Here is a 20,064-nt window from a genome sequence, read left to right as displayed (position 1 = left end):
GACCTCATGTTGCCTTGCCACAGGGCTTGTGGGGGATGGCCAGTCGTCGTCTTGTGGGTGCCCCTGCGTGGTATCCTCATGTTGTACGGGATGGGACAGACAGGGGGATTGGGACAGGTCATGGATGGATCTGACTTCGACATCCCCGTCTTCTGTGTCGGAGCATGCTGCCATCAATGGGGTGTCACCTATGGTGCTGCTGCCACCAGAGGCAGTGCCTTCTGTGGCATCCGTTGGGGGGACCTGTGGTGGTGGTGTTGTGGGCATGCTGGCTGCTGGGGTGCCTGTTGATGTTCCCTCCTCTGTGCTGCCACCTGATTTGTGCTGCTGCCGTGTCTTGATGCGTGCAGCTGAGGTGGAGGGTCTTTGGCCGTTGGTCTTGGCCCTCTTTGCAGGTGTGCTGGTAGGGGTGTCCTGATGCTCGTCGTTTGGATCGGACCCTGTGGTGGAGTAAAGGAGGGCGAGGGTTATTAATGGGTCTGTGGGTATTGGAATGGCATTGTATCACATGCATTGGGGTGGTACCTGAGGGTGATTTGGGTCGGGGCCTTGGAGGTGCTTTCATTTGTGTGTGGAGTGAGAGTGCAGTTGTTTGGCAGCCTGCAGTTAGGGTGTGCCTGCTGCACGTGTAGTGGGTGTTTTAGGGGTTTTTAATTATTTATGTATTTATTGTGAGTTTTAAAGTGCGCTATCAGGCCGATGTGTGTGGACGTTCTCCTGGACATGTGTTTCTGTTGCACTATGTGGACACATGGTACTTCACATGATTGGACATTGTGGATTTAGCATTGTTTTATCTGGCCCACCTACCTGAATCTTCGGATGTCTGCACTCCTTTCTCCATCCCTCCGACTCCCTCTATGCTCTCCATTCCGATGGTGGAGGCACAGATTTCTTCCCAGGGGGTCAACTTGATGGGTGAATCAGGACCTCCCCCGGTGGCTGTGGCAATGTTGCGGTTGGCAGAGAGTATGCTGCGGACGGGTATCCGCAGGTCGTCCCATCGCTTTCTGCATTGCTGTGGGTTGCGGGGTGCGGTCCCCACCGCACTTACCCGCTGTGCCACCAGAGCCCATATGGCCTTCTTGTTCGCAAGTGCCGTCCTGGTCATTTGCGTGGAGAAGACGACGGCAGCATTCTCCTGGAGGGTCTCTGTTAGCACGGTGAGTTCCTCACGGGAGAAGTGGACCTGCGCTTGCGGTCGCACGCTTTCTTCGCTACTTTTCCCATTTTTCTTGGTTTCGCTAGGGTGGATGACGGGTTGGGGTGTGTCTCAGGGTAGTGTTTTTAGTGGTTGTGTGGTTTTTGTGGTTTTATAGGTGTACGGCGGGATGTTTCCCGTTCCGGGCCCATGTTTTTACTTCCGGTCACCGTACTTTCCGGTAGGCGCACACTGCGGTGTCCGCTGTGATGGGTGGCGGTATTGCACCTAGGGCGCCGTACGGCGGCGGTGTGGGCCGTTTTGGGGTCATTTCCGCCATCGCGGACTTTGCACTTCCGCCATGCCGTGGTGCTCGTGCCCGATGGGTCGGAATGGGCCGCACTTTGCTCCTTCGTGCAATGGCGGAAACGCTATTTACGCTGTGGCGGTCCGGTCAGTCACTTTCCGCCAGGGTCGTAATGAGGGCCAAGGTCTTACCCTAGACAAAGCATTAATAGATATTGGTAACACAATCTTTAAAGAAGGCATGAGCTACGTAGCACTATCACACTTGCGTACGCTTGACGGTCTATTTCAAATCAACTTTGATGCAAGTAAAGTAAACGCTGATATTCCTTGCATTTTAGAATACAATAGACTTCGTTCACTATACACCCCCGCATCTAAAAACATATCCTGTTCCACAAAAAGTAAAACGTTGTAAAAGAAAACTAAATCAAACAGAAATGCAACAAGATGTCACTGCAAATCCTCCAAAGAGAGTAAAAGAAACATATTCTTCATCAAGTACCACAAGCAAAAAGAACCTACTAGGGAAAGTAAACCAGGTACTTCTTCTTAGAAGGAAGACAAACTCCAAAGAAAACACTCAGATACAGAACTACCTGGTCCATTTAAACTTTCAAATGTAACTGGTGTAACTTGCTATGCAAATGTAGCAATGAATATTCTATTTCAATTACCACCAATTGTTGACAACATTTACTTACACAGTACAGACCAATTGTGTTTGCATATGTTAGTACTTCATAGAAACGCAACAAACAATCCTGACAACACGTATAGTGTTCATGTAATAAGACAACAATTGGACTACTGTGCTGAAATGGTGAAATTCACTATAAACTCACAGGAAGAGCCTCAAGAATTTCTAATGTACTTACTACAAGTACTGGAAAACAAAAACATACCTATAAATCAAATCTTACAGATTTAATACATGTGGAAACATACATGCACTCTCTGCAACAATGTGACACAAGAAATCCCTAATGAACGCTTCGTGTATGTATCAATACCTAATTGTGAATCCGTTCCATTTCAGCAACGTGTACAAAATGCAAACCATGGTAGATTATGTACTTACTACCTGCAATTCGGATAATCGCTCCACCTTACTAATAGAAACACATAGTAAATACGTAATACTAATGCTTCTACGTTACAATGCAGATGGTACCAAAAGCTGACTGGATTCACACATGGTCAAGTATCACTTGATAAGAAAACCTTCACAACTATAGGTATAATCTACCACACAGGAGACACATTCGAGAGGGACGTTAGGGGCTGAGCTGCTTTGGTGGAGTGGTTGTTTCCATAGAAAGAACTGTTTTTGGCTGCTTTATAAATGTCCTACCCTTGGACTAATCGTCGCCAAACTTTGGAAAAAAAATATATCGCCCACTCTGACTTTGGTTGGAAAATTTGGTCATGTTTGGTGCAGAGGGGCGAAAGTTATAAGGGCGAGGGGTTCTCAAAATGTCTTTTTTCCCCTTACACTGAATGGGGGGAAAAGGTCGTGCTCATCACCATGTGGCTCTTTCCCAGATTGTTTGCAAAATAGCGTGCAGTAAGGTAGCTTTGTTCGGTGGCCCCCTCTCTTCTACTAATGTTTTTGTGTGCATGGATATCACCAGAAACAGGTACAAAACAAGAGAGCATTAGACTTCTCACACTCAAGTTATAGTATTTCACAAGGTGATCTTTGAGGGAGCCCAATGGGCTGTGGAAGCACAAAGTGAAAAAGTGCAGTTTTCTTGTCCGCAAAATGATACGTTTAAATGGAAGTTCACGCTCACTGCACCATGACCAATTACAGTGTGTGGATTAAAATGTGTTTTGCACTAATATTTCCCTTAGATTGGCCTCTACAGTTTTGAGAACTAAGGCCATCATATGCACTTTTTGCTTGAAACAGCGCGTCTGAAGCTGTATGGGAGTACAGGTTCTTATAATTAGATTTCATTATGTTGCTTCAAAACAAGAATGTATTTGCCTTCTGAGTGAAGGCCACACAAGTTGCTTTTTTGGTTGATCGCTCAGTACGCCTGCGCATCCGAGTGAAAGTAAAGGGGCAATTGTTTTTTGACCTTGAGCCCAAGAGAAACTTGCATGCTATTCACGGAATGAAAGGGAAAAAAAAACGCAATTGATAAGGTTATGTTTTAAAAAGTTTGTAAGTGACAGGCATATCAGTCAAGGAAGATTCTTCGTTGCAAACACATTTGTGACTGATTTGCCGAAAAAAGAATGGAGGCTGTAAACATTTTGTAAGTTTACTTTGGCCCACTGTACAGCAATCCGTGCTTTATTTTTACATAACTGCCCATCTAATTGTGCTAATATAATTAACATATTATTTTTCTGCCCTTGTACAATTTTCCTGTAATGTTGCAGAGTGCACACGTTGCTCATTTGCAGGGTATGACTGCACTCAACCTTTTTTACTATTTATATTTCTAATTTGAAACGCTTACTTTGTCCACAGAGCTTTGTGTATAACTTTGCACGTTTTTGCGGTCTTCTTTGTCCACTCTTTTTTGTTTCATACCTAAATTATTGTCTTTCTGTTTACTTGCCATTTTGTTTTCTCTTACGGCGCATGCAAAATCTCGCCGTTTCTAACCTCCACCTATAGGTACATTTGGAAATTAGTAACATATTACTAAAATGTCATTTTGAGCACGTATTTTTTGTACCACTTGGCACATTTTCTATTTGATCTTTTAAAAAATGTTGGTACAGGTTGGTTACTGACACTTATTTTTTATAACTTTTCCCGACTAGGTTTATTTTGCTGTACTGTGCGTGCCATGATTTTCAAATCCCGAGTGAGGTCTTCTTCGGACGGCAAATACAACTGCTGGTGAGCGGTTGCCTATCCATAACAATAATGTGGAATGACACTGTAAGCCCGCTTTGTCCGTTCGCTGAACTCGTTATTCGGAGCAACGTGACATCATTTATGGTGCTGTAAGCTCAACGTCATGACGACTTTTGGGAAATAACTGTGGAAACAAAGCGATTGCTTCAAGGAAGATCCCAAAATGTTTGTTTACGCAAAAAAAAACGGCCTCCTTATCTTCAACATTTGCAATGCCTCCCTAACCAGCATTGTAATCATTGCATTGATTATGGGATTATTCCGATGGTCTCTGCAAGTTTGTTATTAAATAAATCTAGTTTGTAACCTGTAAAATGGTCATGTGTTCTTTACCATTCCTGTTTTATTTGCAAATGTAATTTATTAGCTTGTACGTCACTGAACGTTTATTTACAGGTTCTGCGTCACGTCACGCCTTTGTGCTTTTTGCAACCTACAATGGAAAGGGAAAAGGGGCTATGTATGCAATAACCGCCTTCCCTTTCTATGGCGGCCATCGTGAAAGAGGATTTTCTTTTGTGATTCTTACTGCCAAAGTCGCCTCGGATTACAACAAGTAGACGACCTTTTTAGTAGCACACATTACTGCATTCGTAATTTAGACTATTGCTGGCAAAGATTATTGCGCCTATGTACTTTACAGAGAAACAAGGAGTGTGTGAAGTCTATTCAAGCTTTATTTTTTTTCAATTACACTGTGAAAGCTCGTTGTTAACCCATTGTTAACTTTGTATTGAGCAAAAAGGCATCAAACAGTAATATAAGTGACTGTATGTGTGGCAACAAATTTTTTCCGTCTGTTATGTGCAAGATAGCAACACAGTTTCTTATGCTTTAGCATTACACCACTGCTGCTGTTTCTTAGGGAGGAAGGCTGCATTTAGCTGATCGCTTTTTCAGATAAGTACAACTTTCCCTACCAATATATAATGTGTAGTGCATGCACAGTCGCTGCATACCAGTATGTGTTGCCGTTGTTTAAGGCAAATGTTGAAGGTGGATATTCCTACATGAATATAAAATCTATTTCCACATTGCTCAACAGGCATGCTTCGTTCAGGTAAGTGTGTACTGATTCTGGGACATGTCACGGTGCTGTACGACAGTATATTTTCATGTGGCATTCTTCGTAAACTATATATTTTTTACCAAACAACCCTTCCTAAAGGAACCTTTTGGTTATGTTGCACTACTGAAAATCTGTGCCATGCAGTACAACATTATTTTCTTAGGTACACCTTATACATAAATTGTACTACTAAAAACCTGTACAATTTACTAAAAAAAAAACTTTGTTGAGTGAACGTTATGGTTAAGTTGCCCTAACAAAAACCTGTACACTTCACTACAAAAATACTTTCCACCTCCCCTTTATGCTTCAAACTAAAACCGAAAAACTCCTGAAATTCGACAGTTATGGTAAACTAAACCCCCAACCCTGCCACCGCCCCTGTGCACTGCTAACACTAACACCTAGACCATGAAAGATGTCATCTCAAATGTCAATGATGACATCAATGATGGCATCACTTGTTTATCCCCTTTCTTTTCCTTCCATGCCATACATATATATGTGCATTCAGTAAAAAAAAATCACTAAAAGAATGTTATACTTCACAGTGCAACCAAACACCACTGCACATTCCCCCATTATGATAAGCTAAGCAACCATAACTCGCACCAACTACGTGCATTGCTAAGACTAACACCCAGGACATCAAAGATGATATCACAAATATCATTGATGGATTACGCATACAAATGATTGCTGTGTTTCAGGCCTGCTTCTTCCCCTATGTATGTGCATCATAATATGCGATTGAATTCTAAGGAAAGGACTGTAAGAACATGTGAGAATAGCAACGTCTACAAATGTAATACCTTTTGAATTTTAAGTTTTTGACTGTCAGTGAATACACTCACCTGGCCTAGATATGTCAGTGAACAAAAAAAAGGGCTAGACATGTGATGTCATCAGTGATGTCATCAATCATATATGTAATGTCATCTTTGATGTCATGGGTGTTATTATCAGCAGTGCACGGTGGTGACGTGAGTTATGGTTGCTTAGCTTACCATAACTGGCGAATTTCAGGGGTTTTTCAGTTTTACTTGTAAGAATAATGTCCCTTCAACAAAGTTTTTTCACTCAAATTGATAGGTTTTTAGTAGCGCAACTTAGCCATAACGTCCCCTTAACAAAGTTTTTTCATTGAATTTCATAGGTTTTTATTAGTGCAACTTAACCATAACATCCCCTTAACAAAGTGTTTTCATTGAATTTCATAGGTTTTTATTAGTGCAACTTAACCATAACGTCTACGAACATCTGACTTCATTGCGGACCTTCCGGACAGTGCCACATGACCATATGCTGGTGCGTGGCATGATGAAGTCTCCGAGAACCCATGAGCACTTCACAATAAGATCCATGGTTGGCTGACAGTTCAGAACTGCATTTTCTACTGATCTAGGAACTTTCAACTTCAAAATGTCCATTGCACAGCTCCAACACCTATTCCTACTCATCCATTAACAATCTAGTACACACTACATACTTTTAGCAAAACTGCTATTTATCTTAAAATGGAATCAGCTAATGCCATAACACACGTGCAACATTTTCCCCTGTCCACCTGACCCTCCATATTAGTCTTTGATACCTCTTCCGTCATTTCACTACCCACGTTTCATTCTAAGCTCTCCTGCCCACAAAAAAAAATAATTCATTCAAAAACAATAAAAGAAATGTTCCTTTAGGAACCACCTTTCACAGTTAAAAAATAGAACAAAAATAAAAACTTATGGACTCCATCTACTTTATATTTCTCAGTAAAGTACATAGACTCAATAAGATTTTCCAAATTTTCCATTTGCATTTTGTGTTATGCTAATAGCAATATTGTGGCGTTTATCCTCCGTTCCAGGGATGGAATGGTGGACACCGCCCTGGCAGCCCATGTCATCAGCCCAAGCGAAGCGAGGGTGGATAATGAGGTCTCTGGACCATTATCCCCCCATTCCAGCCCCTGTAATGGGGAATGAAGGCCATTAGCACCCTAGGTTCCCAAAGCGGGAACCCAAGGTGCTAAAAAAAGGATTTTTCTTCCTACACCGGGACGCCTCTGGCGTCTCGGTGTAGGAAGGAAAATCATTTTCCAAGATGGCCAACATGGTAAGGGAAGGCAGGGTTCCATACAGGGCCCCACTGCGCTTTCCATGGCAACCTGCAGAAGGCAAAAAGAAAACTCTATGACCATATTACCACAAGCACATTTTTCTTTGTTTCCGAATCCATCCCAATTTCGAATAACTTTACCACAAAGCCAGTCCCAGGTGGACATGGCCACTTTAGCCCCATGTATTGTCCCTCATGGTCATGACCAGTAGCCAAATTGTGCGGATCATGACCTTATTCCATGACCCGGACAATCTGGCCACTGCCCATGGCTTCAGGCTACACCTCAGTCACAAAAGGTATATCACTATTTTTTGTACCTACATTATGACACTTGTCAAAAAATAAAACACGGACACATTTGCAAAATCATGCTTTCAGATCCTTCTCAATGCTCCTTACACAAGTTTGCTGAAAATCCACCCATGTTTTATTTTCCCAAAATTGTCAAATGATGCAGATACAACCGTCATATAACCTAGCCGCCACTTGACAAAATCCATTCAGACTTTACAAAAATATTTATATCTAGATCTATAATCATTTTGCAAACCTTTGTGTAGATTTGTCAAATCGCACCACATTTATAAGCCTTTGCAATATTTTAGGCTCCCCCTCTAATTCTGCCCCCTCTTGACAAAATCACACCGACATTCGCAAAAACATTTATATCTATATCTATTATCAGTTTGCCAGATTAAGTGTAGATTCGTCAAGTGGAACCTCATTTATAAGCCTTTACATTATTTTGGGACCCCCTCCAATTTTGTCTCCTCTTGACAAAATCCCACCAAACTTCGAAAAAAACATTTATATATATTTGTATTATCAGTTTGCCAAATTAAGTGCATATTCATCAAATGGCACCTCATTTATAAGCCTTTACATTATTTTGGGACCCCACCTCTTGACAGAATCCCGCCAAACTTTGCAAACCCATCCAGGATCAGGTCAGGAATATAATTGCAAAATTGCATGCACTTCCATTAAGTGGCACCAAAGTTATAAGCCATCAAAGAACGGCTTTTCACCAAACCCGTAATGCAGAGGTGTCTGCAAACATTCACAGGACTGTTCGCGAACATCTGGACTGTTCGTGGACTTTTGCAGTTAAAAACACTTGTTTTTTTTGCTTCTTGCAACCATATTCCACCCCATCCTCATCACCTCTCACCTCCCCAGAGATTATTTGATAAGTTTGACAAGTGAAATGTTGTGTTTTTTAATATGTTTTTACTGCGATGTCCTCGGACACCGACCGATGTCTGTAAATCCAAGATGGTGGGTGTTTCCAAAAATCTGGCGCACCTCACGATTCACGCCAACCAATCAGCAAACACGTATGTCCGCAGACATGACGCAAATCAATTAGCCAATCAGTGTCCTGTCCACGTAGCAAACAGGGAATTGTGTCCGCAGAGCCGACATAGATATTACAATTTTTTTTGCCTTATATTTTGGTGGTTAAAAAAAAAAAAACTACTGGACAGATTTACACCAAATTAACAAAAGCACACTTTCAGGACCAAGCCACTGCTCCTGACACAAATTTGGTGAAAATCCGTCCAGCAGTTTTGGCTGTAGGCGTGAGCAAAGTTTTTTCCCATTATGTATATGGGAAAAAAATACATTTTGGGACCCCCCTATAACTTTGCCCCCCTTGGACCAAACCTCACCAAACTTTGCAAAATAATTCAGAGTGACCTATTTTGGTGAGGATTCGTCCAGGGGGAGCGAAGTTATAAGCCGCACAAAAAGTGCTCTTACTATGGGTTTAACAACTTAACCATAACTACATGGCCGCTACCGCAGGCCATGTAATAAGGGAAAGGTAATATTGACTCGAGGGTGACCGAGCAAAGCAGAGAGGATACCGGGAGGCTACCCGAGCTAGAGAGAGGATACCAGGTGGATACCTGAGCAGAGAGCGGATACGCCCAAATTCCTCGCTTTAAATATAGCAGTTAGAAGAAGCCTGCATTCAAAGTCCTGAAAAGATAGGGCAATAGGAGACCGAAACGGTTAAAGATGTCTTTAAAGAGGAATGGGTTTACACTTCATGTTGGAGTAAATCATAGGGGCAGAAGATCTATGTAGCCAGCTGGGTTATGTCTAGTCTGTCACGTCTGTCTTAAGTTTTTCTTTTTTATCTTTTTCCTCTGACATCATAAAAAAGAAGACATTTTTGGAAGAATTAGCGCGATAATTACGTGATTGTTTAACTAAGATATTGTATAATGTGAATTGATGGCTGTTGTGGAAAAAATGTTTTTCTGAAAAATGGGATTGGAGCTTGCGACGATTGGTGCTCGCTCATATTGTTGATTTTGTTTAAAATGTAACAAAGTGTTGTGTGATGAGAAGATAAGTAATTTTAAGTATGGAAAATATTACACCGCTAATACACTTGTGCAAACAGTTGCCAAAACATGCACCTAAGCTGAAAAAGTACAGTGCAGAATGGGTCAAATATTTATGCCATGGCCTGATGGTGGATCGCTATCTAAAGCAGTCCTGCAACACATGACAACATATTTGCATGCCACATGTACTGGGAAAACGTTAGACAAGAGCCTAGCTAGTTTAGAGCTTTGGAAGATGTACCAAGAGGATAAGGAGGAGGAGCCACCGGTAGATTGGATACTTAACACATGCAACGAGCGGGGGTGAAAGACCTTCCACGCCACCCACCCCGCCTGAAACAAAATGCAAAACCAGCAAAGACGAAGGATTATATCCATTAAGGGAACTTAAAGCAGCCACAGGATATAGCAACCCGGCATATGAGTCACCTCCGCAAAGCAGTGAAGAAAACCCAGACAAAGACCGAGACAGAGATATCACCTCCAAAGTCCCAAGGGACAAGGAGAGGAACAAGAAAGAAAAAGGAGATCAGGCACAAGCAAGTATATCTATAGATGCAAATAGAGGGGGAAAAAGATGGAAAGGAGAGCAGGACAAAACTGATGAGATGGCATTCACACAGAATGAATGGATGAGAGGTCAGATTCTATTGAAATTCAATGGTAAATACATTGAGGATGTGAGACAAAAGGGAGAGCCAGACGATTCACAAAGAAAAGAGAAAGAAAATGAAAAAGGATTGAGAGATGAAAGGATCATGAAACAAAATAGACCGAGACAAGAACAGCTGTATCGCGAAGAGCAAGAAAGGAAACGCGATCATAAGCCAAGAGCAGCTAATGATCAGAATAGGCAGGAACAACGGAGAATAGAGGAAGAAGAACAAAAGATAAGTGAGAAGAGGGGATGAGGAAATACAAAGGGCAAATGAACGTAGAGATGCAAAGAAACAGGAAGTAGATAGGATCCGAGAGGAAGCAAGGAAGCGCAGAGAGTTTGATGACGACATAGAATGTAAGCGAAGACAGAGAGTACACAATCTTGAATATCTGGAAAGAGAGTTTAAAAACCCGATCTAGTAGTAGAATGGGAAGACATAGAAGAATTATTTCCTGAATACGATTCAGTACCAGGCACGTCAAGGGCAAATATTGAAGATGACTTCGACACCAGAAGCATCGCAGAGACGATCGATGGAATATATGATGAAATGGGGCTAGAATAAGTACCCCATGGGAGATGGGAGGACGAGCGCCTTGAGAGCACTCAGTAATATGACGCTGAGGATGCCACCCGAAGTAGTAGAAATAGCCTAGATAGGTTGACACTAAACAGAAACGAGGAAGATGAGAGGAGTTACACGAGTTGGGCACAGACAATATCAGACACAGAAAGAGAGGAATATGAGGAAAAGGAAGAAGAGAGAAGACGAGAAAAACGCTTCTCTGGAGGAAAAGGGATAAGATGGTCAGATTCTAGCAAGTCTGCACCTAAGGCATCAGAGTCAGCCACACAGTCAAACTGACACGGAGGAGCATTTTACGGTCAGAGGGGGGTATCTCCACCACCCTATGTGAGCCGACTAAGGACATTGCCAGGTAGACGGCAATGCAGGACTATCACCCCAGCAGTGGATAGAAAATGATGAGAGAGGAAAAAGAGTCCCATGCATTACAATTCATGTTGCTCGAAAAAGGAGGAACGAGGCCACAGTATATTCTATGGCCACACATGGACTAAGAAAATCTGAAAAACAAGCTTCCAATGTTAAAATCGGGAGCCAGAAAATTGATACATGAGCTGGAAAAAATGACAGGAGGGAACACGTTGGCCATATGGGATATTGAGGGTTTTTTAATCGCCATACTTGGTGATTGAGCTGATATCGTGTGGACACTTGCAGGTTATCCTGGCATGATTACAGTTAGCACTGCACATGATGGAGCTCCATTTAACAATTGCAGAGTCGTGGTATGGAAAGCATTATGATTGCTATACCAGGATAAATCTGACATGGGAGCTATAATGACATGCAAAATGAAAGAGTCAGAAGATCTGTTGCTTTACATTCAGAATTTCCAAGACACATGTGTGCTGGAACTGAGTGAATCTTGGGGGAAATCAATACCTGTGATTTACCACATATTATGACAAGGGCTGCCAGATCAGATATAGAAGCAGCTCAAGAAATTGCAGGAATCGAGGCCATGCCATGGTCTGAGATACAATTGACCATAGCTCACTATTGCAGAATTCTGCAAGAAAAGAATTGTAAGAAGGAGACTACACGAAAAGCTGAAGAGGCAAAGTTAGTGCAGAAGAAATTGTCAAAATATGCCATTGAAGGGGCAATGATAACTAGCACACTTTCGAGGAAGAGAATGGCAAAATGAGTTTTCAAAACATGCAAAGTGGCAATCAAGATATGGCAAATGGGCAATTAATCAGATCACCGCCAAAATGTTGGACGTGTGGGGTGACAGGGCATCTAGCGCGCACATGCAGAAGTCAAGGCATGGTGCAAACAGACCAAGGAATCAGAAGAGGAATGGTGACTCCACCTGTGTTTTTACAGCAGGGTGGAAATGGAGTTGCACAGAATCACACGGTGCAACATCAAATGCCAGGAGCACAGCAAAACTTGCAACCTCAGAACTTCATAAGTTTTCCACAAGGACAGTCTCAACAGTCACAGAAAACAAGTGCAGGATAGGCATTGAACTCTTGAATGAGAGCAAACACTGGTGATGGATGAAGTCCATTCACTCAGCATGGGACAAGGTTCTATATGGACTAGGACAGCTCACTGGGAAACCTGATGTGTTCTATCCTATCAGTGACACCAAACCCTCATGGAAAACCAAGGGTGGATGTCGCTATAGGAATACAGAATATTCTTTCCTAGTAGACACACGTGCAACGCGCTCAGGGCTTAACAGGAGCAACAAGTCATGTTCTCATGTTCCTTTTACAAATGCACATACAATCTCTATAGGAGAGTGTGACATGAAGGTGCCATTGCTATATTCAAGGAAGACCACAGTAAATATATTGGGCCTAGACTTAATGACAAAGATAAACATGACAATCTCGTTCACAGAGAAAGGCACAGTATGTTTGACTCCAGCAATGCATTATTTAAACGTCTGAGAAACGATTAGAGTATACGCGGGACAAACAGCTATGAGAGCTGTCCCATTGGAACCAGAAAAATTAGCGTATGGGATATGCCTACTAATAGCAGGTCTACCAGGCCTCGCAGAAATAACCATGAGAACCCCAGATGAGTTTCTATTTAGGCCAAGAATACCTATGCATGAGAAATAAGGATTAAACTGAAACCGGGAGCAATTTTGCCAAAAGCACAACAATATCCCATGTCTAGGGAAGCAGATGAAGGTATTTTCAAGACGATTTCTGCTATGATGGAGCAGGGTATTTTATTGACGTCAGAGTCGTCATGCAACACTGCAATTTATCCAATTAAAAAAACAAAGGGAGGGTCTTGGAGACTAATTCAAGATTTACACCTGATAAATGATACTGTAGAGGCTGGGTTCCCTCTAGTCCCTAACCCGGCCACAATCCTATGTAACATACCTGTTGAGGCTCAATATTTCACGGTGATTGACTTGAAAAATGCATTTATCTCAATCCATTGCACAAAGACTCACAAGATCTGACGTCATTTACATTCAGACAGATGCGTCAGAAAAGCACAATGTTACCCCAGGGGTACTGTGAGTCTCCTTCAATTTTTAACAGAGTTCTGCAGATGGACTTAAGAAATATTGCATTAGAGAGTGTTGTCTTACAATATGTGGATGACATCTTAATTTGCAGCACAACAGAGGTGAGTTGCAGACACTTTTCTGCTCAGCTATTGACCATATTGGCTGAGAAAGGATATAAAGTTGACAAAGAAAAGTTACAATATTGTCAGCAAGACGTCTTGTACATAGGACAGCTGATCTCGCATGAGGGGAAAAAGGTTACCCCTGAAAGGGCTGAGGCCATATTGAGCAGAGCCAAGCCACACACGATAAAAGAGATGCAGAGTTTTTTTGGACTTTGCAATTATGTTAGGGCATGAGTCTTCGACTACAGCTCATACACTAAGCCCTTGTTACAAGCCCTGAAGAAGGCACAGGGAACGAACAAATAAATTGAATGGTCTGAGACCATGGAACAAGGCTTTATTGAACTCAAGAAGGCCATTTGCACGGCACCAGTTTTAGGGATTCCCAATTATGCAGAGGAATGCTGCCTGTTTTCACACACGAATGGCAGTGTTATGACAGCAGTACTCACACAGAGAACCACATTGGAGTACAAGCCCATGGCATACTACAGTGGGAATTTGGACCCAGTGATGAGATGTCACTTCCCTTGCAGACAAACTTTAGCTGCCACAGCGTTCGCCATAGAGAAGGCTACAACCATTGTGATGGAATGCTCAATGACCTTGTTTGTCGAGCATGCACTATTTGCCATTCTAGAGAAACCAAAGGGCACATTGACATCTCAGAGAGCTTCTGCTTATGAAGTGATCATATTGAATCCATCGATTAAGATAGTTTGATGCAAAATAGTGAACCCAGCTATGTTCATAGCAGAGCCAGTTACTGAAGGACAACCGATCCATGATTGTGCAAATTATGAAGAATTCTATGATGAGATTCTCAGAGTGAAAGAAAACGCATTGGCAGAAGGAGAAATTGTCTTTGTTGACGGTTCTTCGAGAATCGATCAAAATGATGGGCAAACATATACGGGTTCTGCTGTGATGAAGCACACAGCAAATGGAGAATTTTGAGTACTCATTATTGCACGATTACCATCTTATTATTCAGAACAGGCTACAGAATAATTGGCATTGCTACTCGCCATTGAGAATCACGCAGACCAGGAAGTGACGGTGTGCAGTGACTCTGCCTATGTGACATCAACAGTGCACACATGCTTAGCTTGCTGGAAAAGGTGGGGCTACCTCCGAGCGGATGGTATGCCAGTGCAGCACGCAGCCCTATTGTATAGGCTCATTAAGGCACTGTAGCTACCAGTGGGCATAGCTGTCATAAAATGTGCCGCCACATGAAAGGGACAGATTTGATCTCACTTGGAAATCGAGCAACAGACACAGAGGCCAAGCATGTGTCCACCAAAGACGAAGTTGTAATGGATTTGGAAACAACTGATGTGCATGAGAGAACGATTGTTGCACGAAGTGAACCTGACAGTTATAGTAACATGGGGCAAACCCAGTTAATGGAACTCCAAGGGGAAGCACCACAGGAGGAGAAAAAACTCTGAAAGTGGCGGGGGTGTTCTTTAAACCCTTCCGAAAGCTTGTGGTGACAAGAAAGCACTGGTATACCGGTGATGCCTATAGCCCTATTGAAGATAGCAATGGAGCAATTGCATTATCCATCACATATGACAAAGGAGAATCCAGCAGCAACAATCGCTGAAGACTGGTTCATACTGAACTTAATAGAGCACGTTGCATTTTTTATGATGAACTGTATAATCTGCCAACAGTTCACAGATGGGGACACACTAAGAGTAATTAGAGGAGTCATCCCAAGGCCTAATGGACCTCTTCAGGATGTGCATGTCGATTATGTCAATATGATTCAAGTATGTAACGGGTACAGGTACCTAATTGTTGTGGTATGTCCATTCTCTAGATGGCTAGAAGCAGGTCCATGCACACACACAGACTCTACCTGTGCGGCCAAATGTCTGGTGAAACAGTTATTTCCCAGGTGGGGAGTATGTGAAGTCATGAGGTCAGATAATGGTCCTCACTTTGTTAACGCAGTATTTGAGCAGATCAGCTTGCTGCTTGGTATAAAGCACAAGTCCTCGCCGGCGTATCACCCGAAAGGTCATGGGATATTTGAGAAGGTCAATGGCTTGTTAAAGGAAAGGATAGCCAAGTTGAAGCTTACTCTAAAAAAGGGATGGCTACACTGCCTTCCATTGGCACTGTGCGCACTCAGAAACAAGCCTGGTTCTGACCATCATCATATGCTGCACGAAATATCAAGAGACAGAAGGATGCATACTCCACTGACACCCTGAGCTAGAGTTAGATGTGATGCCCAGCCAACAGGAGAAATCTTAGGTTTTGAAATGAAATATTACTTGAACTGCATGACATCTTGTCTTACTGTAATTTCAGGACAGCTGCAGTGACGACAAAAAGGGTGTGGGGTAGCACAGAACACAGAAGGAGATACTACAACTGACCCAATTCAAGGACTACGTCTACCACCAATCTTTCCTGGATACACGGTCCTGGTGAGAAACCACACGAGAAAGAAATAGGACGAGGCAAGTTTCAACAGTCCATTCAGAGTGGAGAACGTTACTCCCTCTGCAGTCAAGCTAGAAGGAAGAAGAGCTTGGCTCTTTCTGGGTGATATCAAACCATACATCGGAGAAGGCCCCCTGCCCACACCCCAATGCGTAGAGACTACAAACGACGGGGAAGAACCACAGCACGTGCAGACGAGATCCATGACGAGGAAGAAGGACGCATGACCAGCAAAACAAAGATAATAACCTCTGATGCAAATTGTGGCCTAAAATTGGACATTTCATCTCAGCAAAAAAGGGGATAAGGACATAAAAATACGGACACTCTTTGCATCCTAGTTGCAGGTTGAAGAAGAGAATTGCACATATAAGCCACAACCTATTCTGTTGACTTTGAACTTTGGACTGAGGCATGCTGAAGCCTTGATAAGAAAAGGATATGCCAAATTTTGATCGAGGACACACAAATTGGAAGAAATTACAATATCCGGACTCGTTACAAACAGAAGGATTATTTGGACTCACTTATGGTGTCCCACAGTAGCGACATCACTAAAGATATTCTGAATTATTTTGACCTAGTCTCGAGTTCATACCCGTCACTAGTGGGAAGGTTCACTAGCACCACTGAATTTCTTCAAGACCCTGAAAACAAAAAGACAATAAAGAGGTTGCTCACTGTGATCTCTGAGCAGTTCCTCCTGCTTCCGGAATACAGAGAGGAAAAAACAAATGTCCCAAGCAGAAAAAGACGCGAATAGGCTTGTTAGCATACTGTTCTTTTGCTTAATTGAAGACTGCCCAGATCTTGTTGGGAGACAAACTGACCTCTTGACATTTCTTTGAGATCCTGCAAACACAGAACGTTTGAGCATAATCCTGAACGGAATCGTAATCCAGGTTGCTCTTGAAGCTCACTGAAATCACAGAATCTGCCCACAGTGCAACAAGGACGGGACAAATGTCCCTGTCACCAGAAGATAGCAGATTGTCTTCTTCTGCCTAATTGAGGACTTTCCAGAACTTGTGGGGAGGCCTGCCGATGTTAACGCCCTTACATTCAACAGAGACCCAGCAAACTCTACACAGATGAGCATGCTCCTGCATGGCATTGTGATGCAGGTTGAACTGTATAATCATCATCAGAATTTCCGAAGGAGACTGTAAAACTTTCCGCCGAGGGACAGATCGAGAAAGTGGTGCCAGAGACTTCACTCTTGTTTATACTATCAAGGACACGATGTGTCGTCCGGAGTGAAACAGATAAGATGAACAGATTGGGAGCTTGTGTATTTTGAACATGTACGGTAAAATAGGACTTGCTGAACTTAAGTGCCTTAATTTCGAAAAGAGAACTGTATCCAGAGACAGTAGACACTCCATTGTCCATACAAAGGGGGACAATTGTTCCCTTACCTGCAAATGACAAACAGAAGCAGCAGAATCCAGAGATATTATTGCATAGAATGTATTAAAATTTAATTAGTTTTCTTTCCTTAAAATGATAGAGTTGGGCAACCTAGGGAGTAATGTTGTCATCCCTCAAGAGGAAAGGCGCGCATACTGTGTCAGAACTAAGTGTTGCCACCTAATCTACAGAGGCATAATGTGCCTATGTATTGTATTTATCATCGTTCTCCTGTCACTGACGATTCAAACTGAATTTTTTATTGGTGCACAAAGTGTTCTGATTTCAGTGCTCCCATCTAATGATGTACGCATGACACCCACAAACGTAAACAGACCTTTTTTAGTCCTTCCAGTTCCTAGACAAGCTGACAAAGGGGTGAGTGAGATTAAAATGGATGTTGTTAGCCATGACATGCACACACATTTGGTAACAAACAAATTGAAAATCCGTAGACAGGATCGACAGAGCAAGCATGAGAAAAGGTTAATGAAAAATACACACGCATAAACAGTGAGTACACTTGCGCCAGGTCTAGTGTCAATATCTGCAGAACCACAATCCAAAGCATGGGAGAAGAATAGACTGCCTACTAGGAAAAGTTCTACTAAAATGAAGTAAAAAGACAAATGGAAAAAGCTGAACTTTTAAAGAGACAAAAGGAGGTGGTGAATAAACCAACAGAGACAGCATCAATAAGCACACGTGTTCCAGTGAAGGGGACAAGTACAAGTTCTACACTAAAGCCATATACTGGGCCATTAGCAGAGTAGATATGGACATTTATAACCAAGAGAAAAAGGATGCAAGAGGAGAAGGAAAGGATTGCCAGACATCCGCCTACTCCATTAGTACAGATAAAGAGACCTGAACCATGGATTGAGGTACCTGAGAATGCTCCAATGAGAAGAAGCCACATGGATGCTATTAAGGATGTGATAGTAGCAAACTACATGAAAACCTTGAGAATAAAGAGGAGCATACAAGGAGATGACAATGAACTAAACGATTACCTGGACAGCACAGCACACTTGGGAAATAACATATGGTACCAACACATGAAAGAAGTTGGACGATGAAATTCAGAGGGGGAATGCTTTGTTTGTGCACTCCTACCTTACAGCATTGGGAAGTCAAAGATCTTCGTAGCTGTGGAAATTGATGTCCAGACAGCACACTGTCTATCACATGTAGCGATGTCTCACTGAAATGGGCAACTGAAGCAAATGATCCAAATGAAGATGATTATGTCCAGGACATAAAGACAAGAAACAATGGAAAAACAAAACACATTGTGATCAGATACGAGAAGCCTGGAGTTAAAGAGCAGAAATCAGAAGAGAAGCAAATCACAAACTAAACGTTCAAGGGAAGATGCCATAAAAGGCTCGAAAGTGCAAAAACAGCGGCCAAATGCAAATTTGGGGAACAGTGCTTTCACAAGACGGATGGGAAAAAGGAGTAGTGATATGCAGAGCATGGATGGTCTTCGGTCACTATGAGCCCACCATCAACATAGTGCAAAATGGATGTAAGCCATTATGGGCAAAACTTGCTAAACTATTGACATGGGTCGAAGACAGAGGAGGACCCTTACAGATAGTGCCATTAGAGGATCCAAAACTGTGCTTCAGAAACAATGGTACAAGAAAAATGGGAGAGAATCAGAACTGTGGATGAGTCTTTAATGCTCCAGGAATGGTACACGGTACTGCAGTGATCATGGATAATTATTGGGCATGTGGGTCCAAAGCATATATCAGACTGCTGAGAAACTGGGGAGGTATGTGCACAATAGTAAATGTCCATGTTCCAGCACTGGTGATCCCAAAAAGTGATCTGAATATTGACAGTTTCCCAAAAGCAGATGCTCACCTGAGGAAAAGGAGATCTGTGGAACTGATGAGCTGGATGAAGCGAGATAATTACTTTTCTGCCAAATCCATAGAAGCTTTTGATGCTATACCTTATGAACATAGGCTGTTCAGTCAGACTGCTTCAGTGTTCACAACAATTTTCATGCCTAGAATTCAAGTTGGAGCAAATCCTAAATGGTTGCAGATAACCAGATCGGAGTTACTGCAGACCATCAACACAACCATAAAAGGATTTAATGTGATCAGATAAGAACTGAGGGCAATTCGACTAATGACTGGATGGATGGAGGAGTTTGTGCAAACATTTGAGAATCATGTTGCACATTCATACCATCTCACGACGAAGAACATGGAATGTTAACAGAGGCCATAGGTAAGTTGACGAAATTACAGAATCAGATGATCGATGAAGCTGATGAAGTAGATGGCAACAGCTGGTTTGGGTCACTATTTTCCTGGGTTCCACAATGGATGGCAGATGCATTCAAGTTCCTAGGAGCACTACTATAGTGATGATGTTACTCTGATTCTGAGTTATCAAGATAATAATCTTTCAGTGCCAGAAAACTGCGAAAAAGGCCATAG

Source organism: Ambystoma mexicanum, chromosome 11 (genome assembly GCF_040938575.1).
Source record: "Ambystoma mexicanum isolate Mex_15411 chromosome 11, UKY_AmexF1_1, whole genome shotgun sequence".
Lineage (NCBI taxonomy): Eukaryota > Metazoa > Chordata > Amphibia > Caudata > Ambystomatidae > Ambystoma > Ambystoma mexicanum.
Note: the sequence above shows the minus strand (reverse complement) of the source record.